Raw genomic sequence first — 14,628 nt, 5'->3', positions numbered from 1 at the left:
TAGGCTGGAACCGAAGGCTGAAATCTAAGGATCCTAACTAAAGAGGTCACGACGAGGAGGAAGCTCACGTCATAACAAGAAGAAGCGCAGGACCCGGTCAAGGGGAAGCTGTTGCGGAATCCACCTCAAGCGGAGGAAATCTCGGAGGTCAGTTGGAGACGACTTAGAGAAGTCCAAGGGCTATAAAAAGAGAAGGTGGAAGACTAAGAAAGGGATCCGATTCAACTCATATTTTACTCAATATTCATCAAAACATTCTCGTTGTAATACTCTTGTAATCTTTATATTCATCAAGAGAAATATCTTTGTAACCATTCCTTTATCACATTATCAATACAAATCCAATTCATTCTATAAGTTCTTACGGGATTCAGCCCACGATATCTTTTCCTAACCTTTTCTAAACATAAAACCTGATCTAAAATCTAGGTGTGAGTTTTACCCCTCACAACTACCATCGATAGACAGCAACCGAATCAATGCACTCCGCCCACACCGAAACCACAAGCTAGCCCTACAGAGACTACTACTAATCCTTCAGACACTACACCTACATCAGAGTGAACTGAAGGAAGAAGGTTAAGGGGTATGAAGGAGAAAACTCCTAAGAACCTTAAGAGGGAAGCTAATGAGAAGGAGATTGATGGTTTCACTAAGAGAGTTATCAGAATCCCACTAGAGAAACCCTTTGAGGAGGTTTACTTCACAAGTAGATTGTGGATGTTCTTCAGAGAAACAAGGGAGACTGAAAATGACATTAGAAGAAGTTTTGACAATGTCAGAGAAGATATGAGGAAAAGGATTACATTGAAGAAGAAGAGTGATCCTTGGAAGTTTGCAATACCCTGTGTAGTACAAGGGATTGAATTTCCTCATGCACTATGTGACACTGGTTCATCGGTCAGCATCTTACCAAAGGTCATGGCAGACCATCTGGGCCTGTAAGTAGAGCCTTCACCAGAGATCTTTACTTTCGTGGATTACTCTCAGATAAACTCTGGAGGCTTCATCAAAGACCTGGAAGTATATATTGGTAATGATATCGTCCCTGTGGATTTCCATGTCCTAGACATCAAGCTAAATTGGAACTCTTCCCTTTTACTTGGAAGAGCATTTATGGATACAATAGGAGCCATATGTGACATGAACACCAACATGATGTGCTTGACTATGATAGATCCAGATATCCATAACGACCCTGTCAAACTTGGCAAACCACCAGCCAAAACCATGGTAAAAGAAGATGATCTTGGTATCATTGCAGTTTGTCATTGTGAAGTCGAGTACGAGACAGAGTACTCGGGATCGATCGACACCAGCAAGTCAGAGGAGATCGACACCAAAGATGGATTATCGATCGACAGAGGCCCACTAGATGATGAACTCGATCTACCAGATCATTGCTACCCAAATTTCGCCATCCCACCCAACAGAAAAGAAAATGATTACTCAGTAAGAAGTTGGGCAGATAGCGGATTTCATGAAAGTTTTGCAGTAGATATAGCCAGATCTTCCCACAGTGGAGACCACATTGAAGAACATGATGAAGATTATTGGGAAGAGAGAGCTTGGGAAAACTACTTGGAGAATGATAGATTTGCAAATCGATTCCCAAAATCGATCGGCATCCAGCGTCCACCATCGATCGATTATCTACTTCATCTAGCAAAACGACATCGTCCATCGATCGACATCGTCAGCATCACATCGATCGATATTGACCCGGACGACATAAAGGACAAAATCAGAATTTCACCGATTAGGACAACACATGGGTATATAAGGTTGACAACACCAGCCACGAAATTTCAAACCTTAACACCTTATACCCAGCAACTTCCAGAAATTAGCAACTTAACAATGGAGGATTGCAAAATCAAGAACAATCGATCCAACCCTGCAGCTAGACGATCACCATCGATCGCCACCACCACTGTACCATCGATAGACGCCTTTACCAGAGCTCAATCTCGATTTCATGATCCATATGATATCAGGAATGTTTCACTAACACCTGATGAATTTGGAATTTTCAGGGACACAGATGGCTTTGCAAGAGCAATGGATGGAAGAGTTCTGCACATAACCAGAGAAGACATAGCAGACATCCTTCAAGTTGCTAATGGACCAGAGAACCTGTTCATACAGCAACGTGGCCATCCAGACATCCTAACTCACGTCCAGGACAACCACCACGTCACTATGAGAGAGGGTACAGTTCCTCAAAATTTCGGTCAACCTAGGAGTTCACCATCGATCGATATCGTTTCATCACCATCGATCGACGGCGAGTTACCCAGATCGATCGACAGAGCAAGAGTCAGATCGCCCGACAGACGATTGGAGTTTGGACGACGTGCCTTTAATTCCGATGGATCCAGAAGATTCAAATGGGAATCAAAGGATGAATATGATGTCCACAGAAATGAATTTGGACATGCTAGGGGAGTTGATGGTGAAATCATACCTTTTACCAAGGAGCACATAAGGAGAATCCTGGAAAGAGCATCTTTTTTTCACAAAGGTTGCTTACGCCTTCCAGAACAAACACGCCCTTACCATGCATACAGACCACCACCAGTACCCTACAGTAGAGAGGAGATAGATGATATGGTGACTGATGTATGGAGATCTCAGGCACACCTTGAGGCTGACTTTCGTACATTGGTCGAAGATACTTTCCAACCTTTGGATATCAGCTATAAGGATTTCCAAATTGACATGGCTGAGATAAGAATGGGGATTGGAAGCATATTAACCATGCTTGAGAAGGAAGCTACGCCACCTGTATCGTTCGACACAGCACCAGCAGCATCGATCGACATCGGCAAGACTACATCCAAGGACAGACCAGATTGTTCATCACCTAGGAAAGATGAATGGGAGATTGCTTACATCAACACACGGATTGGAGACGTCTACAGCCCTCTAAACAACAATGTCGAATGGTTAAGCAAGAGGATCGATCTTCTACAGAAAGATTTGGAATCAATTCGCAAGAAAGATAAGGCTCTGAATGCTACTTTCCCGTCGATCGACACACAATCTTCACCATCGATCGACACAAGGTTTGCAGCAATGGAGGATAGGATGAAATCATACGAGGAAAAGCACGATCACTTCAGTTCACCTATATGCGGTACTCGGATACACTGTCACAACAGCTGAACGAGTTGCAACAAGACATTGGCACAGTTCAAGATCATATTGGTCTTTGTGACAGAAACGCGACATCGATCGACAGGCCTAGACCTATATCGATCGACATCGAGCCACCACCAGCAAAGAGAGCATGCACAACAGCAGAAGTTGATCAGATCAAACATGAGCTATACGAAGCTATGAATGCTATGAAAAGGAGACTCAACGGGACCTGTGATGACATTGACGACACTGTCAACGAACGAGTGAACAGCCTATGCAGAACTACTCGCCAAATGAAGGGCGATATACGTGCTCTGCAGTACCAAGGACAACCCTCAGAATCGATCGACACAGTTGACACTGGATCGACCGACAGAACGCCCAGCGAAACGACCGACGCACATCTTGTAGCATCGATCGACACCGAGTCCTTGGCAGCCCGAGATCAGCTGATTCATGACAAGATCGATGCAATACAAAATGAGCTGAGGGAGTTGTCAGAATACACCTACAGAACCATCGAGAGGAAGATTAGCAACATCGAATATATTGAGAATACTCTGAGGAAGCTCACAGATACAGTTCTCAAGATAGATAAGAAACAGCTAAGAAGTGATGATGCCACAAGAAGCTTCACCGCCACATGGTTTGACAGCAGCAAACAACTGCACCCCCTGAGTCACACACCCAACAAAGTCAAGCTAAATGACTATAACAAAGCGCTGAGTGGGAGGCAACCCACTATTAGGTTTTCTTTTAATTTTCTTTTTAAGTTATTTTTACAGTTTTGCTTTTAGTTTTCGCATTTATTTTTGCAGTTTTAAAGATCCAAGTAGAATGATGATTCCGTCGACCGACACGTACCATTCACATCGCTCGACACCACACGACCATTACTAACGATCGACGTACATCCCTACGAATCGATCGACACCATGTCGGTCAGGTTTAGTCGTTCTATCTTGTTATATTTAGTATTAATATGATTTATTTATTTACCTCATTCCGGCTGTGTTACACTGGGACGGTGTAATTTAAGTCTGGGGGGGAGTTTACTAATATGTGTTTTTATTTTGGTTTTTATTTAAAATGTTTTTCAAAATTAATTTTCACATAAGTATTAAATAGGGACATTGATATAGATTTATATTTGATTGTCTAACCACTCTTTAGCACCATTCTAGATTTACTGATTGCAGATAGTACTAAAGATGCTAAAGTGGATCAACCTGTCACCTATATACACTAGCTGAGATTGTTTGAAGGAACCAAAGCTGACCTCCAACACTAATACTGACTTTATTTGCTTGTCTTGGGCTTGGAAACCACTGGATCGGAATCCTCTAACAAGTCTGGAAGGTAAAAAGTCTGTGTGTTTCTGGTTCCCTTCCTTCTCTCTCTTCGGTAAAAAGTCTGTGTGTTTCTAGCTCCTCGTGATTCGATCCCTAAGTACTACAGTTGTACCTCTTATTTGAGAGAGTAAGCTCTACTGGGTAATTTGAGCACTATCACTCGGGAACCAATTAAATCTAATCAATTAATCAATCCTAGGTGAAGTTGGTTTTAATGATGAAAATGTAAATAACAATTCCTAAAATGAGCAAGGTAGTTGCTCTAACTAACAATATGATGGGTGTTCAAATGAAATAAAGAGTGCTAGACTTAGGGCTTTTACAGGAATGGAGATTATAATATCTATAAATGCCTAACAAGTTGCTTGCATGATACTATAGAACTCAGTCGCTTAACTGTCAGTGATGTCTCACTGGTTAAATAATGTAGATCTCTGGCCTCAACTTTCGTATGTTGACATAGAAAAAGAATCGATTCATATCCTTTAGAGATATCGAGCGATATACCTTTCGCTCGGCGATCGATTCACATGTCGGGATATCGATCGACGGCTTCTAGATATGCCTAGGTGCGAGCCGATAATGAACACTAGATCTCAAGGAGGGCGGTTAGCTCTTCTCCAAGGAGATACTATCAAACAGATAATTCAAGATATCAAAGATCCTAGTGATCTATGCTCTAGTTAGCTACTCTAGAACAAGCTTAGGGTGCAATCTATTTGATGAATATCACAACTTAGCAATTATAGTTTGGGGCTAATCCCACAAACCTATTTTAACCCTAGATCTAACAAGTAGACTACTCAGACATAGCTAAGCAATTCATAACAATAGATAGATGACAGAATTGCATAGATAGATAAAAGTAGAATAACAAATGGAGTTCACAAATCTCTCCAATCTCTCAAAACATGTAAAACTCTAGTCTCTCTCTCACACTCTCTGCTTTGCCTCTCAAGACTTGTGTTTTTTAGACTCTTCAAAGTTTGCCGTCAAAAACACTTAGCAGGAATATTTAAGCATTTCCATTAGGTTAAAAACTCGTCAGGGGCAATCTCGTAATTTGGTGAAGTTTTGGTGAAGTAGTCAGCTAAACCATTTCCTCCTCGATATCGATCGACAACACTAGATGTGTATCGATCGATTATAATCTTCTAGTACGCGGATCTTCTCAGCTACATCGATCGACAACTCAAGATGAGTATCGATCGATTCTTATCACAATGTTGACTTCCGACTTGGTCTTGAATGGTCAACTCGGGTGCATTATCTCTTGTACTCCAAAATGCTCCAAAAACATCACTTTATCATGAAACGCTCATGAACCTGAAAACATACCTAACATGCTAGAAAACACATTAGTTATATAATAAAATACTAGTATACCATGGCAGAAAACGGGTGAAATCCATGGTATATCAACTCCCCCAGACTTACTCCTTTGCTTGTCCTCAAGCAAAAGCAGTAGTCTTTGGAAAAGGTTTAAAAACGCTCAAAGATTCAAAATATTGAAGTCATCACTCTATTGGTTTGCAATTCACATCTAAACATCCTAATCACAGAAGTTCATTATGCATTATCCTAGCTTAGTAACCAAATTTATCTAGTCAACAACTTAGCAAATCTTATCTGACATTCCCCTCTACTAACATCATTTCTTAACATAAAATAAAAGTGCAGGCTTTACCTTGGGAGTATCGATCAAAGGACACATGGATTCAACTCAAACAAGTATCTGAACACACAGGTAGTCTTCTCTGATCCCTTTATCCCCTCATCTCTCTTCTCTGAATCTCTTATTAGTTTCAATTTCAACAGGTTTCGATGCCACAGAGGTCATCTAGTATATCTCATTGACATTTGGATTTGTAACTCATACATTTTTTGACAAAGTGTAGCGAATACTGGGTCTCTGGTAATTTACCTATCCCTCGTTTCCACAATGTGTGATCATCCTTGAGATTTAGAATACTAGGGTCGCAGGAGACACTCCTACCCCTCTGCCTCTCAAGAAATCATTTCAATCTTTTATAACATAAAACTTATATCTTTGAGATGCCGAAGAGAGAGAAGGAAGGGAACCAGAAACACACAAACTTTTTACCTTCCAGACTTGTAAGAGGATTCCGATCCAGTAATTTCTAAGCCTTAAGACAAGCAAATAAAGTCAGTATTAGTGTTGGAGGTCAGCTTTGGTTCCGTCAAACAATCTCAGCTAGTGTATATAGATGACAGGTTGATCGACTTTAGCATCTTTAGTACTATCTGCAATCAGTAAATCTAGAATGGTGCTAAAGAGTGGTTAGACAATCAAATATAAATCTATATCAATGTCCCTATTTAATACTTTTGTGAAAAAATAATTTTGAAAAACATTTTAATAAAAACCAAAATAAAAACACATATTAGTAAACTCCCCCCAGACTTAAATTACACTGTCCCAGTGTAACACATCCAGAGTGAGTTAAATAAATAAATAATAATAAATACTAAATATAACAAGGTGGAACGACTAAACCTGATCGCCATGGTGTCGATCGATTCGTAGGGATGTACGTCGATTGTTAGTGATGGTCGTGTGGTGTCGAGCGATGTGAATGAAATGTGTCGGCCGACGGAATCATCATTCTACTTGGATCTTTAAAAACTTCAAAAATCAAATGCGAAAAATAAAAGTAAAAATGTAAAAATAACTGAAAAATAAAATAAAAGAAAACCTAATAGTGGGTTGCCTCTCATTCAGCGCTTTGTTATAGTCATTTAGCTTGACTTTGGTTGGTGTGTGACTCAGGGGGTGCAGAAACTGCTGCTTATTGGACAACAAGCATCAATTTCTTGTCTCCTACTATCAAACCATGTGGCAATGGAGCTTCTTGTGGCATCATCACTTCTTAGCTGTTTCGAATCTATCTAGAGGACTGTATCTGTGAGCTTCCTCAGAGTATTCTCAATATATTCGATGTTGCCAACCTTCCTATCGATGGTGCAGTAGGCGTATTCTGACAATTCCCTCAGCTCATTCTGTATTGCATCGATCTTGTCATGAATCAGCTGATCTCGGTCTGCCAAGGACTCGGTGTCAATCGATGCTACTAGATGTGCGTCGGTCATTTCGCTGGGAGTTCTGTCGGTCGATGCCGTGTCAACTGTGTCGATCAATTCTGAGCGTTGTCCTTGGTACTGTAGAGCGCGTATATCGCTCTTCATTTGATGAGTAGTTCTGCATAGGCTGTTCACTCGTTCGTTGACAGTGTCGTCAATGTCATCACAGGTCCCGTTGAGTCTCCTTTCCATAGCATTCATAGCTTCGTATAGCTCATGTTTGATCTGATCAACTTCTGCTGCTGTGCATGCTCTCTTCGCAGGTGGTGGCTCGATGTCGATCGATATAGGTCTAGGCATGTCGATCAATGTCGTGTTTCTGTCACGAAGACCAATATGATCTTGAATTGTGCCAATGTCTTGTTGCAACTTGTTCAACTGTTGTGACAGTGTATCCAGGTATCGCATTATAGGTGAACTGAAGTGATCGTGCTTTTCCTCGTATGGTTTCATCCTATCCTCCATTGCTGTGAACCTTGTGTCGATCGATGGTGAAGACGGTGTGTCGATCGACGGCAAAGTAGCATTCTGAGCCTGATCTTCCTTGCGAATTGATGCTAACTCTTTCTGTAGAAGATTGATCCTCTTGCTTAACCATTCGACATTGTTGTTGAGAGGGCTGTAGACGTCTCCAATCCGTGTATTGATGTAAGCAATTTCCCATTCATCTCTCTTATGTGATGAACATTCTGGGCGGTCCTTGGATGTAGTCTTGCCGATGTCGATCGATGCTTCTGGAGCTGTGTCGATCGATACAGGTGGCGTAGCTTCCTTCTCAAGCATGGTTATAATGTTCCCAATCTCCATTCTTAACACTGCCATGTCACTTTGGAAATCCTTATAGCTGATATCCAAAGGCTGGAAAGTATCTTCCACCAATGTGCGAAAGTCAGCCTCAAGGTGTGCCTGAGCTCTCCATACATCAATCACCATATCATCTATCTCCTCTCTACTGTAGGGTACTGGTGGTGGTCTGTATGCATGGTAAGGGCATGTGTGTTCTGGAAGGCGTAAGCAACCTTTGTGAAAAAGAGATGCTCTCTCCAGGATTCTCCTTATGTGCTCCTTGGTAACAAGGATGATTTCACCATCAACTCCTCTAGTATGTCCAAACTCATCTCTGAGGACACCAAATTCATCCTTTGATTCCCATTTGAATCTTCTGGATCCATCGGAATTAAAGGCGCTTCGTCCAAACTCCAAACGTCTGTCGGGCGATTTGACTCTTGTTCTGTCGATCGATCTGGATAACTCGCCGTCGATCGATGGTGATGAAACGATATCAATCGATGGTGAACCCCTAGGTTGACTGAAACTTTGAGGAACTGTATCCTCTCTCATGGTGACGTGGTGGTCGTCCTGGACGTGAGTTAGGATGTCTGGATGGTCACGTTGCTGTGTGAACAGGTTCTCTGGTACATTGGCAACTTAAAGGATGTGTGCTATGTCTTCTCTGGTTATGTGCAGAACTCTTCCATCCATTGATCTTGCAAAGCCATATGTGTCCCTGAAAATTCCAAATTCATCAGGTGTTAGTGAAACATTTCTGATGTCATATGGATCATGAAATCGAGATTGAGCTCTGGTAAAGGCGTCGATCGATGGTGCAGTTGTGGCGGCGATCGACGGTGATCGTCTAGCTGCAGGGTTGGATCGATTGTTATTGGTGCTGCAGTCCTCCATTGTTAAGTTGCTAGTTGCTGGAAGCTGCTGGGTATAAGGTGTTGAGGTTTGAATTTTTGTGGCTGGTGTTGTCAACCTTATATACCCATGTGTTTCCCTAATTGGTGAAATTCCGATTTTGTCCTTTAAGTCGTCCGGGTCAATATCGATCGATGTGATGCTGACGATGTCGATCGATGGACGATGTCGTTTTGCTAGATGAAGTAGATAATCGATCGATGGTGGACGCTGGATGTTGATCGATTTTGGGAATCGATTTGCAAATCTATCATTCTCCAAGTAGTTTTCCCAAGCTCTCTCTTCCCAATAATCTTCATCATGTTCTTCAATGTGGTCTCCACTGTGGGAAGATCTGGCTATATCTACTGCAAAACTTTCATGAAATCCGCTATCTGCCCAACTTCTTACTGACTAATCATCTTCTTTTCTGTTGGGTGGGATGGCGAAATTTGGGTAGCAATGATCTTGTAGATCGAGTTCATCATCTGGTGGGCCTCTGTCGATCGATAATCCATGGTTGGTGTCGATCTCCTCTGACTTGCTGGTGTCGATCGATGATGTTGAGGTGCTGTCGATCGATCTCGAGTACTCTGTCTCATACTCGACTTCACAATGACAAACTGCAATGATACCAAGATCATCTTCTTTTACCACGGTTTTGGCTGGTAGTTTGTCAAGTTTGACAGGGTCGTAGTGGATATCTGGATCTATCATAGTCAAGCACATCTTGTTGGTGTTCATGTCACATATAGCTCCTATTGTAGCCATAAATGCTCTTCCAAGTAAGAGGGAAGAGTTCCAATTTAGCTTGATGTCTAGGACATGAAAATCCACAGGGACAATAGCATTACCAATCTGTACTTCCAGGTCTCTGATCAAGCCTCCAGAATTTTTCTGAGTTTTCTCCTTCCTTCTCTTTAACCTTCTTCCTTCAGTTCCCTCTGATGTAGGTGTAGTGTCTGAAGGGTTACCATTAGTCTCTGTAGGGTTAGCTTGTGGTTTCGGTGTGGGTCGGAGTGCACTGATTCGGTTGCTGTCAATCGATGGTAGTTGCACTCGGTATGTGAGAGGTGCGTGTCGATCGATAGGTGGAGTAAAGGGTCAATCGATGCGTGTCTCATCTTTGTATCGATCGATGAGTGGTTCATCTCGTCGGTCGATATCTTTGTAGGTGGGGGTGGGTGGGTGAGGTTGTGAAGCCGTGAATTCAGCATGTGTCAAGATCCTAACCGCGTTGCAATCTGCAGTCGTATCTGGAAATGACATCGTTGGTGTCGATCGATGTGGACTAGCTGGTGTCGATCGACACCATTGTGATCCTCCGAAACTTAGTGAACTTTCCACTTCAAAGTCTCCTTCTTGTAGCTTCTTATGCTTCACCACTTGCCAGAAATCATCATCTATAATGGCATTCACGTGGTGTTTCATGCTTCCTTCTCGTACTTCCTTAGAAGTTCCAATTCTCCTGATAGAGTCTTCAGTTTGAACAATTTGTGTCTCAAGCTTCCTAACTTGAGTACAAATAGTGTTTATCCTTGTGTTCAGATTGTTGAAGCCAGAGTCAATCTTTCCATTGAAGTCTTATGTAAGCCTCTGCTATCCTTGTAGAACTCTATCGATCATGACATCAAACTTACTCTCCTGGGTGGGTGGTGGTGGGTTTTGGTAAGCTGAGTTGCCGTAGTTCCTGGTGTTGGTGAATGGTTTCTTGTTGGGGTCAAAACGGTTATCTCGAAATCAACGGCTAAGTCTATTTGTCATACGAAAAACCCTCCGAAAAACGAACACGAACACCCGTAAACCGAAGGAACCGAGCAGCCGACCCCGGCCGTGGCCGTAGCCGCCGGGCGGCTAGCCCCCGTGCTGGCCGTGGCCGCCGGCGGCTAGCGCCCGTGCTGGCCGTGGCCGTAGCCGCCGGGCGGCTAGCCCCCGTGCTGGCCGTGGCCGCCGGCGGCTAGCGCCCGTGCTGGCCGTGGCCGCCGGGCAGGCTAGCCCCGTGCTGGCCGTGGCCGCTGGCGGCTAGCGCCCGTGCTGGCCGTGGCCGCCGGGCTGCTAGCCCCGTGCTGGCCGTGGCCGGCGGCGGCTAGCCCCGTGCTGGCCGTGGCCGCCGGCGGCTAGCGCCTGTGCTGGCCGTGGACGCCGGCGGCTAGCGCCTGTGCTGGCCGTGGCCGCCGGGCGGCTAGCCCCGTCCTGGCCGTGGCTGCCGGCGGCTAGCGCCCGTGCTGGCCGTGGCCGCCGGGCGGCTAGCCCCGTCCTGGCCGTGGCTGCCGGCGGCTAGCGCCTGTGCTGCCCGTGGCCGCCGGGCGGCTGGCCCCGTGCTGGCCGTGGCCGCCGGCGGCTAGCGCCCGTGCTGGCCGTGGCCGCCGGGCGGCTAGCCCCGTGCTGGCCGTGGCCGCCGGCGGCTAGCGCCCGTGCTGGCCGTGGCCGCCGGGCGGCCTGCCCCGTGCTGGCTCGGGTCTTCGGACGACAATCTCCGGTACACAAGTTCCAGGCCCCGGCCGTCAGAAGTCTGTACTTCGAGTCTTTCCCAAGTCCTCGCAGGACGAATCATTGAGATTCCGTGTACGAAACTCCAGTTCTTACTCCAAACTAAGACCGTTGGAAACACTTCGGAAACTCGTAAGATATCAACGGGAAGGAAGATCTTAAATTCTTCGTACGAAACAGCGATGGTTATCTTAAGACACCACTCATCTCAACTCTATGAACGAATGAAGAACTTCCGAAGAAATTGTAGAAAACAACGGAAGTCCTAGAGACGGCCCGAAAGGGACCAAACGCGATCGGACAGTCCGTTTATAATTATCTGAGATAGATACGACGATTTACGTTTATCTTTACGTAACAAGATAAATGCTAAATTTCCGGAAGGATAAATGTCAAGTTTCCCGAAGATAAATGTCAAGTTTCCCGATAAACATGGAGGCCAACGAAAATGGAAAAAAGCCCGCCTTGCGGCCCAGAAGGAGAATAGACCGTCATAAGAAGGAGTATATAAAGGAGCTTTGGGAGAGGAAGAAAGGCAGAGCAAAAATCCTAGAGGGAAAGCAAATCCGAGATTGGAGACCTAGAGAGCTCATGTTAGCTTAAGAACTTAAAATTTAGGCGGTAGACTAGCAAGGCATGACCTAGAACGTCCGGCCGCCTCTCGTTCTATTTTCATCTTGTCCGCAGACTCATGTCTCTCTCGGAAGGATCTAACAATCCTTTTACTTAGAGTTCCGCACATAGAAACCCTAGGCATTATTCTCGACATGCCCGTTTCTATGACTAACGCTCGTACTAGACGAACTCCGCCAGGCAGTTCGATCTCTTGTTCAAACCCTTCCAACTGAACTACGTCCGACTTGATCCTCGAAAGGGGTACGTAGGCAGCCTTCCTTAAGGTCCAGTCTCAAATCTTAATAAAACCTTTCCGCATTTATTTGATCACTTGTCGTTGGTTGTCGCAGAGAATCCGGACCTTCAGGGAAGTTAGGTTTACTTAGCTTTCCTCCGATTTACTTAATAAAAATCGACAGTGCGAATTTCGGTTCCCATAGTTTGGCGCTAGAAGGAGGGGGGGACGGATTACTCTTACTCTTACGGCCGCAAAAAGCTTGATCAAAGTAATGTCTGGAAACATGAAAGACAAACTCGCAGCTCACATCGACGCTGGTAAAACAACTTCAGCAGTGACTGCTCCTACGACCAACGCTTATGCAAACGGTTATATAAGATTATCATCTTACGTACAAACGTCCCGAGAATGGACCATCCCGACCAAGTTCGGGTCCTATCAACAATGCACCCCGTCCAAGTTCCTGCAACACGATCCTCGGGTCCATGGACACAACCCCCCTCGCTTGGGATTATCAAAGAAAGACTTCGGGAAAATTTATAAAAGACTTGGTCATCGAGACGGATTCCTACCTGCCGTATAAAACGGCTATGGTTAGCTTGAACACTAGTCGCCTTAACTATACGGGGAATTGAAATCCTTTCGGAAAAACCAGCGTCACATCAACGGCTGTTTCTAAGGAAAAATCGTAAAAACGTCTAAGTCCCAAGATGGCCCAAAAGGGGCCCGGATCGCGGCTAAACGGCCCACATACGATTTTAGAGTAGGATCGAGCCCAAGACTGATATGATGGTCTAAATACCGAGTTTGAGAAATCTCAGCGAGTAGGGTTTCGAGTTTAAATGTTTTTTGAGAAACAGCGTTTCTAATGTTAAAATTCGATAACATTTTACGGAACACCTTTCGTAAAATAAATTCTCGATAATATTTTACAAGACAGCTTTTGCATGATTAAACTCGACAACATTTTACAAAACATTTTCCGTAAAATTAATTCGACAACATTTTGTAAAATAACTCTCGTAAAATAAAAAATCAACAACGTTCTAGGAAATGACTTCTTGCTGGGATCAAGATCGATTAAGATGAAATCGATACCTGAAGGTCCTCGGAAAAACCAAGTGTTGATCGAGAAACCTCAAGAGAAACCGAGAAAAACAGGCAAGTCCCGCGAGGAAGCACAGTCCCGGGCGGCTAGCCCCTGTGCTGGCCCTGGCCGCCGGGCGGCTAGGCCCCGTGCTGGCCCTGGCCGCCGGGCGGCTAGCCCCGTGCCGGCTCTGGCCGCCGGGCGGCTAGCCCCCGTGCTGGCTCTGGCCGCCGGGCGGCTGGCCCCCGTGCTGGCTCTGGCCGCCGGGCGGCTAGCCCCCGTGCTGCCTCTAGGCGCCGGACGACTAGCGCACCCGTACAGCGCTGGTTGTCGGGCGACACAACATTCGTCAAGCACGGCCAATCCTCGTAAAGATTGACCCAACGACTATCCAAACCAATTTTACGAAACAGTTTCCGTAAAATTAACTCGACAACATTTTGTTGAATAACTCTCGTTAAATAAAAGCTCGACAATATTTTACGAAACATCATTCGTAAAGTATAACAAGATCCCAAGCTTCTTGACCTGACCAGTTTGCTCATAGCTTGACGAAACAAGAAGCCTCACTTAAGCGACGTCTTGCCAATCATTTTCACTTGTCCGCCCACCTTAGCCTTCTTCGAGTTATCGCTTACTTCTCCTCCCTTTGTTTCAACGGTTCTGCATTGTTCCTTCTGGTACTAGGTAACCAGCAGTACGAAGAAATGAGGACATGAACTTAGGCGTTAATATCTCTCTCTCATACCGATATTTTCGCCAAGATTTCATCGAAAATCGATTCTCGATTCAGTATCAGACTTTTCGAAGTCCTTTGACAATGAAACGTTAGAAGACAAAGAGCAACAGACATGAGGCAATATCGAGTAAAGAATAATCAAAGAGACTAAGGTACGTCCGACTTTGAAAGTTTTATCAAG

Source organism: Raphanus sativus, chromosome 4, assembly GCF_000801105.2.
Source record: "Raphanus sativus cultivar WK10039 chromosome 4, ASM80110v3, whole genome shotgun sequence".
NCBI classification, from domain to species: Eukaryota; Viridiplantae; Streptophyta; class Magnoliopsida; order Brassicales; family Brassicaceae; genus Raphanus; species Raphanus sativus.
The sequence above is the reverse complement of the archived record's forward strand: the minus strand, read 5'-3'. Positions refer to the sequence as shown.